Raw genomic sequence first — 16,927 nt, 5'->3', positions numbered from 1 at the left:
TTGTCTCCTCGAGTCATTCAATTCCAATTGTTCGACCCTGATTTTCAGTGAGGTATTTTCTTCACTCACTTTTTTAAGATCTTTTTCTAATTGTCCAATTGAGTTCTTTTGTTCTGTGGAATTTTTTTCCATTTCGCCAATTTTGTTTTTTAGAGAGCTGTTTTCTGTTTCCAGTTCACTAATCCTATTTTTCAAGGATTTGGTTTCTTTATCCACTCTCTCTTTAACTGACTTCTCCAGGCTCTTTTGCCAAGCCTCCCTCTCCTTTTGCAGAGCCTCCCTCTCCTTTTCCCATTTTTCTTCTAGCTCCCTTGTGAGAGCCTTTTTAATTTCCTCCATGAGATTCATCTGTGCTGAGGGATATAAGGTCTCCTCCTTCGGGGATTCACCTGGGGACTGTTTGTTTTTAGTCTCCTCAGGGTTTGGAGTCTGCTCTTTATCTGTATAAAAGCTGTCCAGGGTTAAATTCTTTTTCAGTTTCTTGCTCATTCTGTCTATTTATCAAAGACAAACTATCAAAGAAACAGAAGGAAAAAAAACCCCTTGAATGGAGGCTGCTTTCTTTGGGGGAGGGGCAGGGTATTCGTGAGGCACAGGTCCTACTGTGCTATGGCGCCTGCGCACTGAGATCCGAGCGCTCTGAGATCCGAGCGGGCTAAGACACTGTGGGGGAGGGGTGGCCAGGTCCCTAGAAACTCCAGCTGTTTGGGATTGTATTCTTCACCCCCGGTGTTTTTAGCTTCTCTGCTGGGCTGCTGACTTGCTCCTATAGCAAAGCTCTCACCGCAGAGACGGCTGCGGTCCTACCCCCTCTCCGCTCCACCCGGTTCTGAGCTGCTATCTGTGCTCTGGTTGCAGCTGCTGCTACCCGCAGACTGCTTCCAAATACCGTCCCCGCCCTCGCGCAAAAACAGACCTTTCTTGACGAGTCTCAAGGATGGTTTCTCTTGGTAAGTAATTGTATGGTTTTTTTTTTCAGTCGAGCATTAATTCAGAGGCATGAAATGAAATGAATAGTGAGAGAAAAACACGGAGATTACACAGAAGTGTATTTCCTCTCCGCCATCTTGGCCGGAAGTCCCTGTTGCATACTTTTTGATCCAGTAGTGTTTCTATTGGGCTTATACCCCAAAGAGATCTTAAAGGAAGTAAAGGGACCCACATGTGCAAAAATGTTTGTGGCAGTCCTTTTTGTAGTGGCTAGAAACTGAAAAGTGAGTGGATGCCCATCGGTTGGAGAATGGCTGAATAAATCGTGGCATATGAATGTGATGGAATATTATTGTTCTGTAAGAAATGACCAGCAGAATGATTTTAGAGAGGTCTGGAGAGACTTACACGAACTGATGCTGAGTGAAATGAGCAGAACCAGGAGATTATTGTACACAGCAAAAACAAGATTATATGATGATCAATTCTGATGGACATGACTCTTTCCAACAATGAGATGACTGAGACCAGTTGTAATGATTTTTTGATAAAGAGAGCGATCTATACCCAGAGAGAGGACTATAAGAACTGAACGCAGATCACAATATAACATTCTCCCTCTTTTTCTTGTTGTTTGCTTGCATTTTGTTTTCTTACTCATTTTCTTTCCTTTTTGATCTGATTTTTCTTATGCAGCAAGAGAATTGTGTAAATATGTTTACACATATTGGATTTAACATATATTTTAACATATATGGAATTACTACTTAATAGAAAGAAATAAAATAGAATCTCAGAACAGATTGAGTTCAATGATCATAAAATCCAGTTTACTCATTTTAATTTATTTTATTTTATTTACACCCTAGCAAACACCAATAAAAACAATGATTTCCAAATACAAAAGAGAACAGAACAAGTGGATTGTACATGGTCATTAATTTCTCTTAAATATACCTTGTTTTCCTGTTTAATGTGTACAATAAATTTGTCACATAGTGTTAAAGTTAAAAAAAAACATATATGGAATTATATAGTTTTTCATATATATACATGTATGTATATATAGTTTTGGCTATATCAAGCCAAAATATCTCTCTCTCCCACTTCTATGCATCCTTCTTTGTTTTCCCTCTGGTGCCAAGCAAAACAATTTAAATCTTGCCTTTATAATATGTCATGACAGCCCTTCAAATAGCTGAGAATAGCTATCATGTCTTATCTAAATTTTCTTTTTACTAGGCTAAAAATCTCCTGTTCCTTCAATCCATTCATCTCATTTTAAAGATGATCAAAGAAGAGATGAGATTTGTCTAAGGTTCCACTGTGAGCTAATGAGAGATTTGGTACTAGTACTCTGATCTTTTATATCTTTTTTTTATATAATCTTTCCAAAAAAACCTAATACTTCCCTGAACATTATTATACTATGTTATATAATATATATTTTATTATTTTTCAATATGTTATTTTCCCAATTACATGTAAAAAGAATTTAAACATGCATGCTTCTTTTTTTTTTTTCAAATTTTAGTTCCATTCTCTCCTTTCCTCCCCATCCCCAATAAGAAGGCATAGGTAATACACATATAGTTGTACAAAATACATTTCCATATAAGTTATTCTGTGAAAGAAAATACAGACCAAAAAATTACAGACATTCTGCATTCAGACTCTACCAGTTTATTCCATATATTTTAAAATAATGTTCTATCAGTTAACAAAGATGATTGAGATGGAAATCTTAGTTCAGTTTTAAGTTTTTTACAACTTACTATTATTATAAAACTGTAACATATTCCAATAGCTTAAACCTTTAAAACATTTAAAAACCTTTATGTGACATCCTGGTATAATTTACTAGCCACAGTATAGTATATATGCATATACATATACATATACACACATACACACACACACATATATACATAATACAATAACGACATGCTTATGTAGTATATATATTCATATATTATATATAGTATATCATAAGTGAATGAAATTATGTTTTTATTGCTTAAATTATTATAAAATCTTAATGTGATATAATAGTTTAAAATTGCACTGACTTGTATGACCCCCCCATATATGTATATTTACATATAAGAATACAAATATCTATGTGTAGCTTTTAACTTTTCAAATACATATTATCAGACTGTCTTCCGAACTACTCTTGGTGTCTTAAATAAGATGTTTTGTCTTAAAAAGATGAAAATGTCCAGAGAAAATTAGTGAATTTTTGAGGTATCCAGAGACAATTAGTGAATTTTTGAGGTGTCCAGAGAAAATTAGTGAATTTTTGAGGTCTCCAATTAATTCATAAAAGGGTTTGGCTTGGAACCCAGTCTTCCTGATAATAAGAGAAATATTCTATCTACTGCACAGCTGCCCTCTCTCATTTGGGTGACAATAACCAAACACTGTAAATATTATTTAGCAGAGCTCATGGAAAGATTGGAAGGAGTTTGCCACAGATGGGCGTCTCAGTGAAGATATTTCATTCAGACAGGTGGTAAGCTTGGGATCAATGATGCCGAAAGAAGTACAGATGAAATAAACAAATAAGATGGTCCAATATTGCCTTCTCTTATTTACCAGATGCCTCGGTCTCCATCATTGGAACAAACAACTACCCGAGGAGGTAGAGACTCATTTTCCAACTGCAGAAGGAGTGGCAGAGGCCTGCCCATTGGGCGTGCTTTCCAGTGCCCCATGAAAGCCATCTTGACAGAGGGAACACAAGTACAAATATTCCCTCTGCTGAGCTCAAGGTCTTTTCTCACAGGCAATTCACCTTGAACAAACAACTCTGACTTGTTTGGATATAGGTATTCTGCTTCTAATGCTTCCATGCTTGTAGCATGTAGAATGTTAGAGCAGAAAGCAACTTTAGAACATATAATAATAGAATGTTAGAGATGGAAGTTAAAAATAAAATTTAAACTATTAAAATTGAAAGCATGTTTAGAACACTGAATATTAAAATGTAAGCCTTTAAATGGTTTAAGTCTTTGTGTTTTCAGTGCCTACCAATGGGCTTTTGGGTTTTTGTTTCATTTCATTCCATTTTTAGGCTGGTTTACAAGTTCAAAAATGTGAGAAAATCACTTTGGAAACTTTCTTCCATAATGAATATGAATGATGTTAATGATTATTTGCTATATCATATTGGAAAAAAATGAACTTAGAACTAGAGGAGTTTTAAGAGAATATCAAATCCCAGGTTCTTTGGGATATAGATGAGATGATGTTTTGAAATGAAACTTCCCTCAAAGTCAGATATAAAATGGTTAAGTAAAAAAAAAAAAAAAAAAAAAAAAAAACCTTGGATTTGGAATCAGGACAACTAGATTGAATTCTGTACCTTTGGTCAATTTGTTTAATTGATGTTTTGGCCTCAGTTTTCCCATTTGTAACAAGAAGATAAGAAATCCTGACTCTGTCATTCACTAATGAGGTGATTTTGGCCAAGTTCTGTGATTTTGCTCATTTTCCTAAGGTGGTAAAGTTGAGTCTTAAAAAGGTCCTGAAAACACAAAGAGACTGAACAGATACTGAAGAGGAAAAGAGAGTAAAAAGTGAGAGATAATAATTTTAGATTTCTTTTGCCAATCTGAATACTCTCAATGTCATGTCAACATATACATTATCTGGGATAATTATGCAGTAACATTCACCAGTTACCATTCACCAATATAATATGGATTTATTTATCAAATCAATTACTAGAAGACACACAACTCCCTTTGCTGCAATTATTGTCACACACATAAAACAGAGATGAAACATAGAATGGAGACATTTGGATAAGATGAAGGGAAAAAATAAATTTTGTTAGCAAAAGGTATTTCCCATAAATTGATGGGATATAATAGTAGTGATCATTAGATACCCAGGGAACAATAGTAAAAACTATCTGGAAAATGGAGGGTGAGGGTCCCTTAAAAAAAAACCAAAAACCTTTGTCCTTTTCATGGTACTAGTGAGAATCAGTTCTAATATGCCAATTGATCATGAGTTTTAGAACTGTCCCTGTATATGTTGGAAGTGTCTACTATCTTGAAGCATGAGTCCACTACACAAAGGATTGATTATTGTAGTAAAGAAGGTTTATATATATACACCAGCAACAACTGCTGATCTACTGCTTCCAAAAAGAAGGGAACAACTTTTTCTTTCTTTTAGCACAAGAAGGTTTATTCATTATTGCACAATTGCTACATAAGTAAATAAAGAACATATAACCAAAAAATTCCATCATTAGTATAGTTAAGGCAACAACACATTCAAGAGTCAGGAAAGAAGTGAAAAAAATTAATACTTAAATCTGTACTAATAGTTTATCAGTTCTCTTTCTGGAGATAGCATTTTTCATTATGAGTTCTTCAGAACTCATTAGAATAATTGTGTTGATCAGAGCAGATAAGTCATTCACAACATTTACAATTCTTCATCAAAAAACATTGCTATGGACAATGTTCTTCTGCTTTTGTTCACTTTACTTTGCATCAGTTCATATAAGTTTTCTCAGGTAATTTGTGAAACCAGGGGCAACAACTTTTAATTCCACCCATTCCCCAGAACCAATGGTTCTTCTAGTCCAAACTCACAGGTATCATCATCTAGGGAAGCAACTCCCATTGACAAATCCCTACCTCCCCTATCAGTTGTCATGCACAGGGCAAGCAAACAAACCTGGCTGAGGCAATTAGGTTCTTTAATGGGAAAAAAGGAAGCCGTATATATCAGAGAAACCAAACCACCAGGAGCACTGACCAATATCTTCCTGAGAAGAAGGTAGAGCCATGATAATCATTAGTCCATGATCTGAATCTTGAAAAAAGGTAGCAATCTTAAGAATGGTAGATAAGGAATACAAGCCAAAATTGAGGAATGACCAATGCACAAAGCCACAAGAAGAAATGTTGGTGTTGAATCATGGACTGTGCAATACTAAATTTGGCAAGTAGCTAAGTAGGAACATAGAATGTGTGAAAAAGACCAATATGAAACAAGGTTGAAAAGATGAATAAATCAGTCAAAGGTTTTAAAAGCAAAAACTAAAGAATTTTTATTTTATCTTGTAAATAATGGGAGCTATGGAAGACTCATTACCAAAGGACCAATATTACTAAAGGAAACAAGTTAAAATATAATTCCCTCTTTATACATGAAGACATTGAAACTCCTAAGATATAAGTGATTTAATCAAAGTTATATTACTAGCCAATGATAGAGTTTGAATTCAAGCATAGACCTTCTGACAGCAACTCTGTTGCTCTTTTTAAAAAAGGTTTATCCATAAAAAGATTTAAACTAAAAGCCACAGAGAAGAAAATCTTCCCTCATTAGATTTTAAACTCCTTAACAGCAGGAACTATCTTATATTTATATCACCAACATTTAGCATAGTGCTTAGAACATAGAAGATACATAATACATGTTTATTGAAAATATTGAATTTTAATTTTAATAATTAACAAACAGTAAGCAAAGTGACATCTTGTATTCTCCATGTACTTTATTCAGTTGCATATTTGTAAAAGTGTGGCTTGTTACAGAGTGTTGTTTATAAAAAATTTGAAAGATCTGTTAATTTCTTTATGATAAATTTATCAAAGTTATTTTTATGAATATAGTTTATTCTCATAGGGATTTATTTTTAAAATTTTTATCTTTTTTCTTTTTTGCAATAATACCTTTTTTGACTTTTCAAAATATATGCAAATATAGCTTTCATCATTCACCTTGTGTTCCAAATTTTTCTTGCTTCCTCTGTACTCTTCCCTTCCCCTGAACAGCAAGCAAACCAATATAAATTAAACATGCAATTGTTCTAATTGTATTTCCGGATTTATCATGCTGCAAAGAAGAATAAGATCAAAAAGGGGAAAAATGGGAAAGAAAACAAAAAGCAAGCAAACAACAAAAAAGGTGAAAACACTCACTATGTTGTGATCTACACTCAGTCTTCACAGTTCTCTCTCTGGATGCAGATGGCTTTCTCCCACACAAGTCTACTAAAATTGTCCTGAATCACCTCATTGCTGAAAAGAGCCCCATCCATCAGAATTGATCATCACATAATCTTGTTATTGCCATGTACAATGTTCTCTTGGTTCTGTTCCCTTCTCTTAGCATCAATTCATATAAGTCTCTCCAAGCCTTTCTGAAATCATCCTGCTGATCATTTCTTATAAAACAATAATATTCCATAACATTCATTTACCACAATTTATACAGCCATTCTCCAATTGATGGGCATCCACTCAGTTTCCAGTTTCTTGCCACAACAAAAAAAGCTGCTACAAATATTTTTGCACATGTGAGTCCCTTTCCCTTCTTTAGTATCTCTTTGGGATATAAGCCCAGTACTAATACTGCTGGATCAAAGGATATGCACAATTTGATAGCTCTTTGGGCATAGTTGCAAATTGCTCTCCACAATGGTTAGATCAGTTCACAATTCCACCAATAATGTATTAATGTTCCAGTTTTCCCACATCCTCTCCAACACTTATCATTATCTTTTTCTATCATTTTAGCAAATCTGAGAGGTGTGGAGTGACATCTCAGAGTTCACAGTGATTTTTATAAACTAGAAAGTATCCTTATGGATCAATGATTATTGATATTTCAAGATCAGTTCTATTTATTTTTCTTTAATACATTTTTTTCAGCAATAATGAAAACTTACATTCTTCTTTCTCTCTACTCTCAAGTTCTTTATAATTTTCCTATAGCTTGAGAATCATTGACAAAATGACCTTATAATAGTGTGACTTCTCATATAGGCCACCTCCATGTACACATGGCTCAAATCAGTCACTCTTATTAACTTTTCTCTTTTTATACATCCTTATGTAGCGTATATATGACTGTGATTTTAGAAGTCAAATGATGTGTCTTCACTGACATAAAAACATAAAATCAAATAATTTTTGAATAATCAACAAGAAGTTTTTAACCACTATGTGGTATCAGGTATCACACAAAGAACTATGGATTCAAATAAAAATAAAATAATAATTTCCCTCGAGGAGCTTATATTTTATAAGGAAAACTGTGTTCTGTTTGTAAATTTATATATGTATATATGGATGTATATAATATGTGTGTGTGTACACATAAGATTGTGTGCATATATACACACATATGTGTGTGTAAAGTTCAGGCCCTCTACAGATAGATAGATAAATAGATATATATGATAGATGTATGTGTGTATCATATATATATATATATATATATATATATATATACACTATATATATGCATACATGTGCAGCATGTGTATGTGTGTATATAAATGTGTGTTTTATAGATATATGTGTATGTATGTTCTGTTTCTATAAATATCCACATATAGTACCACATAGCTACCTATATATGTGTATATATCCCATATACACATAGATAATCTATATATATATATTTAATATACATGTATATACACATATATGGGCAGCTGGGCTGTGCATAGGTAGAGCATTGGGCTAGAAACTAGAAAAAAACATCTTCCTGAGTACAGATCTGGTCTCGGATACTTACTAACTGTGTGACCCTGAACAAGTCACTTAATCATGTTTTCCTCAGTTTTTCATCTGTAAAATGATCTGGAGAAGGAAATAACAAACTACTCCAGTGTCTTTAACAAGAAAATGTCAAATGAGGTCACTGATAATTGCACATATTTGGAGAAATGAATTAATGTCAACAAAACAACCTTATATCTACAGATACACACATACATACGTGTATGTGTGTGAAGATAGAAAGACAGACAGACAGACAGACAGATAGATGACTGAGACTCTCAGTTGCCAGTCCTCTCAGCCCTTAAATACCTCAGTATGATTACATCACTACAGCAATTGAGCATGTGCCAATAGCCATTATATAACCATATTACACTAAGGATATGCCAACTAGAGTGATTACATCATTATATCGTACTAAGTATATGTTTAACTAGAGAACCATTATCCCATCAATCACACTGAGTAGGTGCTTAACTATAAGCACCCTGCTGTCCTTCATTCAAGTATACCTTTCCAGAGTTCAGGCCCTCTACAGATAGAGAGATAGACAGACAGACAGATAGACAGATAGGAATGAATAATAGAAATTGGAACTGGACCTATAATTTCAATTCCATGAATAATTTCCTATTAAGTAAATTTTCCCTGTTAATAAAAGTTAGCATCATCTCTGCATTTCCCTAGACTACCAAAAATCAAGTGATTTGCCTAGTATGTGTTAAAAGCAAGATTTAAAATAAGTCATTCTTTCTCTGACTTTCTCTCTGATTCTGTCTCTCTTTTTCTCTTTGTCTCTGTCTCTATCTGTCTGTCTGTTTCTCTTTCTCACACACACACATACACACACATAAATATGGATTGATATATTTATCTCTGTGTCTATAAATACACATAAATATAAATATGTATATATGCAAATGTATATATGTAGATAGATAGACATGGACATTATCAATGAGTATTTGTGTGTATGTATTTATACCGAAACATATATATATACATATATGTATGTTTCTGCATAATATATGTATGTTTCTGTATAAATACATACACACAAATACTATAAATACATACACACAAATACTCATTGATAATGTCCATGTCTATCTAGTTAGCTTTGGAAGTTAACCCATGCCCAATTTATTTTGTTTTTTCTTTGTATAACAGATAATATCATGAAAAAAAGATATTTCATCTAGAAAACATTTTATGCTTTCCTCTGATCTTACATAAAACAAGATGAACCAAAAATATCTGCTGAATCATTACTATTGGTCTAGACCTATGCAAAGTACTCTGTAGGATTGAAAAGTAGAAGTCAAGGCCAACAAGGAACTTATGTCTTAGCTAATGAGAAAATATGGAAAGGTAAAAATAGAAATTGCACAAGAAAGTTTCGTTTAATCTTAAATCATAGACTCCAAACTGAGGTTGATTGGAAAGAGTCTTCAGGAGTGACACTACCTGGCTCCAAGTGTTAATTCTGCTATTTGATGGTTGCATTCTTTGGACAAGGTATATCCCCTTTCTAGATCCTAGTTTCCTCATATATAAAATGAAAGAGCTAGATTAGTCCAAGATATGTAAAGTCTCTTCTATTTTTAAAGTCTGTGATCCTGCTATCAATGTTTTTTGCTGAGAAATAGAGGTCTTATACAATCAGAGAATACTTCATGGAAGAGTTCCTAATTCAGTTGCTCATTGAAGTGCAGATTAGACTGGCAAAATTGGAAAGGAGGTTAAAGCATATTTCAGGCTGGAGGAAAACAGAGCAAAAGAAAAAAAGGTGTGTGTGTGTGTGTGTGTGTGTGTGTGTGTAAGCATATACTTAAAAGTAGTTCCCACATCTGTGCTTATTAGAGAAAAAAGAACATTATTTACATGGCTAAAAGAGGTGTTTTAACTGGAAGCTATTATCAAAAGGATTTGCATGTGAAATGATATTAGTCTTACTTTAATCTTTTTTTCTCAAATTTTCTTACTGTGTTTAGGCATTTAGGAAAAGCAGAGAAGATGGCTCTGGGCCTGGAGATTAAAAACTCTGATTTCAAATCCAGCCCAAGGTATTTGTTTGGCCTATGACCCTGGGCAAATCACTTAAGCTCTACCTGTTTCAGTTTTCACATCTCTAAAATAGGGGAAATAATAGCTCCCATATCACAGGGTTGTTGTGAGGATCATATGAGATAATATTTGCAAAATCTTTCCAAATCTTAAAATGTAATATAAATGACTCTCGGAGAAAAGGGGAGTATCTAGACAGAACAACTGAAGAACCAGGAAAAAAAAAATCTTGCCCCAAAGTCTTTCTTTGGCACTATCAAATGGTTTAACATCAGAAAGTAATATGATTTCATGCATGGATTTAAATTAAAGAAGATATTTTATTTTATTTCATCATAGTCTCTATTGCTGAAATCTAAGGACCATGGAAGACAAAGAGTGAAAGGGAATACGCTTTTTATATAATACCTATTATATTGTAAGAATTATGCTAATCATTTTGTACAAGTAGGATCTCATTTGATCCTGACTACAACTCTGAAAAGTAGGTATGATCATTTCTATTTTAGAATTGAGGAAACTAAGGTAAACAGGAATTCAATCACTTGTCCCTGGGTTACACAATTAGTGAGTGAGTGTGACTGGATTTGCATTCAGGTCTTCCTGATTCCAGGTTGAGGGTTTTATCCATCAGTTACATGGGACTTTTGCATCTTTCAGCTAAAACCTATATTTCTTATCTCTGACAATAAAATGAGATCCTTAAGAACAGGAACTGTCTTTACTTTTCTATTTATAACCCCAAAAACTCAGCATAGGGTAAAGTAGGAATAAATGTTTTATCATCCATTAATTCATTCACTCCTTGTGTCAAATAGGTATTGATTTATCAATCAATAAAACAATGTTCTTCAATTAAATACTTACCTTGTCTCAGGCACAATACTTGGTCCTAGGGATAGAAAATAAAATTGAAATAGTCCCTCTCCTTAATAAATATACATATATGCATGTGTGTATAAAGATAGACAAATAATAGATTTGTAAAGTATATTTTGTATTAATAAGAATATGGAGCAGACTTGAAATTTCATACATAGAAATAATTTCCAGGTGAGAAAACTTCTTCTAAAAATATAGATTATCACTTTCTCTGCAATTTATAAGCTAAGAACCTTGGAAGAGTAGAGCCTTTTAGTTAAATGAGTTGCCAAGAGTCCCAGTCAGTGTATAACATATAATTGAAACCCAGGTCTTTTTCACTTTGAGTCTAGCTCTCCATTTACTCTGCTGACCCTTTGTGTGCTATTATTTTTATAAAAAATAATCACGAAGAAATTTGAAGATTGGCCTTTGTCAACCAGACCAGGATCAGTCTGTAAGCTGTGGGTGACCAGAGCCGAATAAAATAGACCAGAGACAGGAGAATTAGGAATCAAGCAGAAGTTTAAATTAAAAGTGAGAGAAATGGCTTGCAATCAAAAATACATGGGCTGGAGCCCTAGCCCTCCTGGGAAGAACCCACTTTATCCTGGGGAGATCTCAAAATTTATTTCTACCTATGCCTATGGAGTGAGCTATTGCCCTGAACATGTGGGGTAACAGCACCCACATGATAAGTTTGATTCAAAGCAGAATGTTTAATTTCATGGAGAGAAACAATTCTGGGATTTTACTGTGGCTGAGATCATCCAGAGGGTGAGGGCAAAGAATTGTTATTATGCTAGATCAGAGCACAGCCTGTGGAACCTTGGCTCTGGGAAACAGAATGTCTCCTAATACCTTGACACCTTCATGAGAAAATATGTGGCAATCTGACTTGTTTGCTTGAGGCTTATTGTATCTGCCTTATCTGGAAATGCACCAAATGGTGGATTTAATTTGCATGCTGAAGCATCTTGTTTCTCATATATGAATGATATCTTTAGCTCAATTGCATCAAGATCTATTTATTTTCTTACAGTATGCAAGAAGACATTTATGTGTCTAGTTCATGAGGCTGATATGAATTCCTCTTTTTTTTCTTTTACATCTGCTGCCTTCCCATAAATAACTCAGCAGGTTCCCAGATACAGTTTCTTCAGGTAACCAGCTGTGAGACCCTCCAGTGATTCATAATGCTAAAGTGTTTATGGGGATTGTGGAATTTACATGCTTATGAAGTTTACTGGGTGACACAGGAGAAAACCATCTAATTGATGATGTTTATTTTGCTGTTCTTCTCATTGTGAGGGGCCCAGCACTGTAAATTAATTTCACCTCTTTTCATGGCTCCAGAGTAAGAAGGTGTGAAATGATGAGTATATAATATGAGAATGGGGAAGAAAGAAGGAAAACCTTGTTTGAAATCCTCACATACCCAATGTAACATTTGGTTGTGATTCATTCTAATGGTCTTATTTCCAAGCAGATCTTTAACTACCACAGGGTCATTCAGACTTTATTCCAAGTGACCAGAATCTAAGACATAAAATTTCCTTTTTGGGAAGTGTTTATGTGGAAAGGAATCACAATTATAATTTCTATAACTTTATTCAACGGTCTCCAGTCTTCTATGTCTCAGAGTAGCATGACTCTATTCCAATACTACTTACAACCCTCACTCCCACTCTAAGACCCTCTCTTTTTCACCATTTTATTACCTTAAGGGTTTATCCCTTAGGAAACAAGTTGTTCCTACTGACAAGGCTATTTCCCTGTGCAAAATTATCCTACACTATCACCACCACCCCATTAATTTGACACAAACTTAGTTTCCCTTTGATTCCAAAAGCCTTAGCTATATCTCTGGAAAGATTCTCAGAACATAGAACATAGATTGATTGGTTGGTTGTTGTCCTTCATTCTTGAAGAGTTCCAAAATAACAGGACTAAGTTGGGGTCAAGGGACAGTGTGTCCAACTGTGGCTGATCAGAGAATTATAACCTCAAAAGGCTCTTCCACAGATCAGGTACAAACAGTCCATATGAGCATTTGTAATGAAGATATATTTAAATTTAGAGATACAAAACATTGAAATTCAGAACTGGGAAAAATTTGAGAATAGAATGTTAAAATAGAATATAGAACATCACAGGTAGAAGAGACGTGATGTAATGCAATCAAAATATCGTACAGTTTTGAGTGAGGAAAACTAGAAACATTCATATAGCCATTACAGAAATTCAGAACTTCATCAGCTATTGTACTAGGATTTTTAATTGGTCACCCTGATTCCTACTCTTCCCTCTCTGATCTGTCTTGCTTCATAGTTATAATCAAATCATCATCATCATCATCATCATCATCATCATCATCTTTCTAAGGCAGGAGTCATCATATTTGTTTCCCTTTTCAAAGTTTCAGTGACTTTCTGTTGCCTCTAGAATGAGATATCATCTCCTCTACCTAGCATTTAAGCTTCTTCACAATCTAATTCAAATTTACTTTTTCAGTCTTGTTTTAGAGTAGCATAAATTGAAAGTTGAAAGGAACCATACAGTTTATCCATTAAAATATTCTCAAAGTTACTTTAAGGTCTAGGATAGCAAGTGACAATTAATGATTGTTTTCTTCAAATCCAAGGCACTTTGCAATGCATCAGACTACATAGCTAAATTTTTCACATTATTACTAAAATGCAGATCTGACCATACCAACCTTATTCAATAAATACTGGTGGCTCCCTATTACTTCCATGATCAAATATAAAATCCTCTGCTTGATTCATTTTTTATACTTTTCTCTCTTTCTAGTATTCTTAAATCTAGCTAACACTGACCTTGCTGTTTCTTGCATGCAATATTGTAGCTGCCTCTATTGTCAAAAATGCATTATCTCCATTTTCTGGTTTCCTTCAAGACTCATATCAAATCCCACCTTTTCCAAGTACTTGACTCCTTCCTCTTTCCCTATCATACTTCACTATTGGTTCTTTTTCTCTAGGATTACTTTCCATTTCTGCTGTTTGTAATTCATCTGTCATAGTGGTTTTCATATTGTCTCTCCAATTAAATGGGACTTCTTTAAGGGCAAAGAATATATTATTGTATTTATTTATTTTTATTACCAGTACAATGATCTGGCACATAGCACCTAAAAAATTGTTGTTTGATAAACTAGTTGATTATTCTCTTCTTTGCACTTCACAATCCAACCAACTTATCTACTAATAACCTTTAATTCTCTGGCCTGCCTTCCTGAATTTGCATTCCTCAAGACTAAACTGCAATCTTCCTCATGTCTGATTCTTACGATATTTGCCGTTCTTCATGGCTCATCCCTGGTGTTATCTTCTCAATGAAACTTTGGTTCTTAGTATTCTCTTCTTGACAAATTAGCTTGAATTTCTTATCTTCATACATCTTTTAGCCACCTGTAAAAATTAATGTCCTAGAAGGAAGTATATTTTTTTTTATGTATGTCTAGGATTAATATCCAATTACAAGTATCTTGACTTGCACAAAATAGGGATTTTCTTGAATTGAAATGAATGAATGAATGAATTCACTAACTGAAATTAAAGATGATGAAATGAAATTGGAAAGGAATCTAAGACATCATTAAGTCAAATCTTTTCATTTTACAGATAAGGAAGCTAAATCAAAAAAAGTACTCAGAAGTACACAGCTAGTGTCAGATACAGGATTCAAAACAAGGCCTTCTTTACTTCAGGTCTAACACTTTTTTCACTATTAAGTTAAATAAAATTTTCTTTTTTTATTAATAGCTTCTTATTTTAAAAAAATATATGTAAAGCATATTTAACATCTATTGAATCATTTGTCATCTAGAAGATGGTTGCGGGGAAAGGAGGGAAAAAATTAGAACACAAGGTTTTGTAAGGGTAAATGTTGAAAATTATCCATATCCATATATATATATTTAAATAAAAAGCTTTAATTTAAAAATTAAAAATGTATATGTAAAGTTTTCAGCATCCACCCTTGCAAAACCTTATATTTCAAAATTCTCTCCTTCCCTACCCCAACCCCTTTCCTAGACAGAAAATAGTTCATTATAATTATTTGCAATTCTTCTATGCATATTTCTACAAATTATCATCCTGCACAAGAAGAATCAGATCAGAAAGGGAAAAAAAATGGGAAAGAAAACAAAAAACAAGCCAACAACAAAAAGGTGAAAACACTATGCTGTGATCCACATTCAGTTCTCATAGTCCTCTGTCTGTATGATTCTCTCCTTCAGAAGACTATTGGAATTGCCCTGAATCATGTCATTGTTGAAAAGAATCATCATCATCAGAGTTGATCATCACATAATACTGTTGCTGTGTATAATGACCTCCTGATTCTGCTCACTTCACTTAGTGTCAAATTCATGTAAGTCTCTCCAGGCCTTTCTGAAATCATTCTGCTGATTTTTTCTTAAAGAACAATAACAATATTCTATTACATTTGTGTACCATAACTAATTCAGCCATTCCATAACTGATGGGCATCCACTTAGTTTCCAGTTCCTTGGCATTATAAAAAGTACTGCTACATTTTCCCCTCCCTTATGATCTTTTGGGATATAGACCCAATAGAACCTCTGCTGGATCAAAGGGTATGAACAATTTTATAGTCCTTTGCGCATTGCTCCAAATTGCTCTCCAAATTAGTTAGATCAGTTTACAACTCCAACAACAATTAAATAGGATTTTCAAATCCAATTTAATAGGGACTCAGTACAACTTTAATAAATACAAGTTGAGTTTGATAGAAATGTCCATCAAAATAAGAGATAGTCATCTAGTTTGCAAAGTGCATCATTAAAATAAGAAATGACTCCTGACTTTATGCTGTTTGCCATGTCAATAGGTGACCAAGGTGTTGAGAGATCACAACAGAATCCTCTCCAGAGGGCACAGTGGAGAACACATGACCTGAAATTAGGAAGACCTGAGATCAAATGTTGCCCCAGATACTTAATGGACATATGACCATTAAGTAATGAACATTACTTAACCTCTCTCTGCATCGGTTTCCTCAAGTATAAAAAGGGGATAATAATAACAGATGATTTGCCTTGTCTTTTTCTAGCTCATTTTACAGATGAGGAAACTGAGGCAAAAAGGGGTATGACTTTTTCAGGGACACAGAGCTAGTAAATATCTGAGCCTGAATTTGAACTCAGGGAAATTGGTTTTCCTGACTCCAGGCCCAGTGTTTGCTCTCCCCCTTTCCCCAAAATGTAAATACTGTTACTACCACTACTACTCATTATTTTTACATATAACATGATTGTAATTATGTATATCATATTATATTGCTATAATTGTTATTATAAAAGAGGCTTGTGTTAAAATCTCAGTGGGGCAGAACAAAGAGTGTGGTGTATGATAGTGCGGGTAAAGTTTTCTGATGGCATTCATTTAACAATTTCTTTTTACTGTAATGTGCTGGCATTGCTACTTCAGATAACATAAAGATTCTATATATCTATAATGACAAATGTGACCTCTCAA

The sequence above is a fragment of the Antechinus flavipes genome, chromosome 1, assembly GCF_016432865.1.
Source record: "Antechinus flavipes isolate AdamAnt ecotype Samford, QLD, Australia chromosome 1, AdamAnt_v2, whole genome shotgun sequence".
In the NCBI taxonomy this organism is placed as follows: Eukaryota; Metazoa; Chordata; class Mammalia; order Dasyuromorphia; family Dasyuridae; genus Antechinus; species Antechinus flavipes.
This window is presented reverse-complemented; position numbering follows the sequence as displayed.